General features: G+C 77.1%; 1 non-coding gene across 1 annotated transcript; it reads left to right on the top strand.

The window, feature by feature from the left end:
* Nucleotides 1-1,941: 1,941 nt before the first annotated feature.
* On the top strand, nt 1,942-2,094 carry LOC148218598 (5.8S ribosomal RNA). Its single transcript, XR_015800312.1, has one exon. It is a non-coding gene; the product is annotated as a 5.8S ribosomal RNA (ribosomal RNA).
* The last annotated feature ends 406 nt before the right edge of the window (nt 2,095-2,500 follow it).

Below are 2,500 nucleotides of genomic sequence, written 5' to 3'. Positions count from 1 at the left end.
CTCGGGCGCAGCGCCGGGCTACTGAGGGAAACCCCGGGCCCCGAGAAGGATTGCCGCGGTGATGGCAGCGGACGTCGGGCGCGCCCCCGCCGGTGGACGCTCCCCCGAGGGTGGCAGCGGGGGAGGCACCCCGGCGGGGCCATGCAGGTCGTTTCCCTCACCCCAGGGCCAGGTACCTAGCGCTTCGCGCCTCGGCGGTCTCCTGCCGGTTTCCCTCGGCGTCGTCAAACGCCTGTTGGGGGCCGAAAGGGCCGCCGAGCCGGGCGGAGGTTTAAAGACTCGGGCGGCCCGGCACGGCCCCGCCGCGGCGGCGGCGGCGGTGGCGGCGGCGGCAGCGGGTGTCGGGCGGTGGCGGCGCGGGGCGCCATCGAGGGGTGGGGAGCTACTCCCGCCGATCCCCTGCGGTGGCGTGTCCGTCGCGACCGGCCGCGCTCGCCGTCGTCGGCGTCCCGCCGCGCTTGCCCGCGCGCGGGGGCCACCCGTGCCGGGCCGGGGAAGGGGCGCCCTGCCCCCCCCTCTCTGCGGCCCGGTCTCGGCGGAGAGGCCGCGGCGCGCGATCGGCCGCGGGGGGCCGACCCCGCTGGCCTCTGCGATGCGGGGCGACGCCGGCAGAGGGCGCGCGCTCTCTGCCTTACCTACCTCAGCTGCGGGGTTGCGGCCGCCGGGGCCCGCCGCGCTCTCTCGCTCTTTCTCCTTAGCCGCCGCCGCGGGCTCGCGGGCGGCGCCGCGTCAGGCGCGACCGCGCGCCTCTCGCCTCGACGGCCTTGTCGCCTCGAACCGCACCGCGGCGGCGCCGGCCGCCGGCCACCCCTGACTCGGAGCGCTGTCCCCGCCCGTTGGGGCGCAGCGCTCGGCCGGCTCCTCCATCGCCGGAGGTCCGGCGGGCGCGGGCGACCCCGTGCCGAGCGGCGGCGTCGCCGCTCGGCGAGTGTCCCCGCCCCCCCCGGGGGGGGGGGACGGTCGGCCGCGAGGCGCCCGCCTTCACCGGCGGCCGTCCCGGCCCGGGCCCCGCCCGTCCGCTTCCCCGTCGCCCTTCCCGGCCGCGTGTGGGCCAAAAAAAAGGGGAGGCGTGCGGGGCGGCCGCGGGGGCGCTTCCCCGTCCGGTCCCCGAGTGGAAACGAGGGGAGCGGGCGGTGCCCCCCGGCTCAGCCGCCGTACGCCTGCCCGCTGGGCGCGTGCTCGCGGAAGGGCAGCTCGGCGGTGCGAAGCGGCGGCGGTCCCGGGAGTGCGGCCGCGGGTGGCGGAGGGGTTTTGCCGAGCGGCAGACCTCGGGCGCTCCGCGATGCCGGCTCGGGTCTCGGCGGCGTCCCGCCTCCGGCGCCGGTGGCGGAGCGCGGCCCGCCGGGCGTTCGCCTTCCGGCGGGCAAGCGGTCCCGCGCCAGGGGTTGCGCCGGCGGAACGGTCCCGCCGCCGCGTGGCGTTTCGGGCGACGTTCAGGGGCCGCTGGCGGGAGAGCCGGCCCCCGCGTTTTGGCGCGGCGGCGTTCCGCGAGTCGGCGGAGCGGTGAAAAGGAGAAGCCAGGGAGTGAGCCGGGAGCGGCGGGGGCCGGCGGTCGCGCCCCCGGCCCGCGAACGCGTAGTCGTCCCGTGATCGAGAGGCCGGGCGGGCCACCGTGCCCCCCGCGGTCCGGCGCGTTGCCGCACAAGCCCCTCCGCGCGGAGGTCGGGCCGAGCCCGGGCGCCTGGGCCGCCTCCGAAGGACGGCACGCGAGGCGGCGTCTCCCCTCGCGGGGGGAGGCGGTCGGGGGCGCGGGCCCCTCCGCCTTTCTTTGGCCGACCTTCGGAGCGTTGCGCGGGGTTTCTCTTTTTTGCCCCGCGCTTTCTCCTCCTCCTCCTCCGTTTGTGTGTGCTCGTACGGTCGAAGCGGGGCGCGCGGGGGCGCGCGCGTCCCTGCAGAAACAGAAAAGGGGCCGCTTCACGCGAGCGGTCCCGAAAGCCAGACAACTCTTAGCGGTGGATCACTCGGCTCGTGCGTCGATGAAGAACGCAGCTAGCTGCGAGAATTAATGTGAATTGCAGGACACATTGATCATCGACACTTCGAACGCACTTGCGGCCCCGGGTTCCTCCCGGGGCTACGCCTGTCTGAGCGTCGCTTGACGATCAATCGCCGTCCGGGGGGGCCACCCCGGCGGCGCGGCTGGGGTTGCCTCGCAGGCCCGTTGCCCGCGGTCGACGTCGACGTCGTCGTCGTCGTCGCCGCGCAGGGCCTTCGTCCCCCTAAATGCAGACTCGGGGAGCGCTCCGTAGCTCCCCGCTCCCGGAACGAGCCGCTGGGGCGGAGCTCGTCCTTGCCGGGGCCGTGCCGCGGTGCGGTGGCGGTGGCCGGGGAGAGCGAGAGTCGGCGTCGAAGACGCCGCCGTGGGCCGTGCGAGAGAGACGAGAGAGCGAGAGGGCCGAGAGGGAGGCGAGGCGCGGGCCTCGCCCCCGGGCTCTCCCCCCCGTGCGGGCGGCTGTCTGCGGGTGGGTACCGCGGGGGTACCGTGCCGTGCTGCCGCGCG

The sequence above is a fragment of the Sturnus vulgaris genome, unplaced genomic scaffold, assembly GCF_052056855.1.
Source record: "Sturnus vulgaris isolate bStuVul1 unplaced genomic scaffold, bStuVul1.hap1 Scaffold_178, whole genome shotgun sequence".
In the NCBI taxonomy this organism is placed as follows: Eukaryota; Metazoa; Chordata; class Aves; order Passeriformes; family Sturnidae; genus Sturnus; species Sturnus vulgaris.
This window is presented reverse-complemented; position numbering and strand designations above follow the sequence as displayed.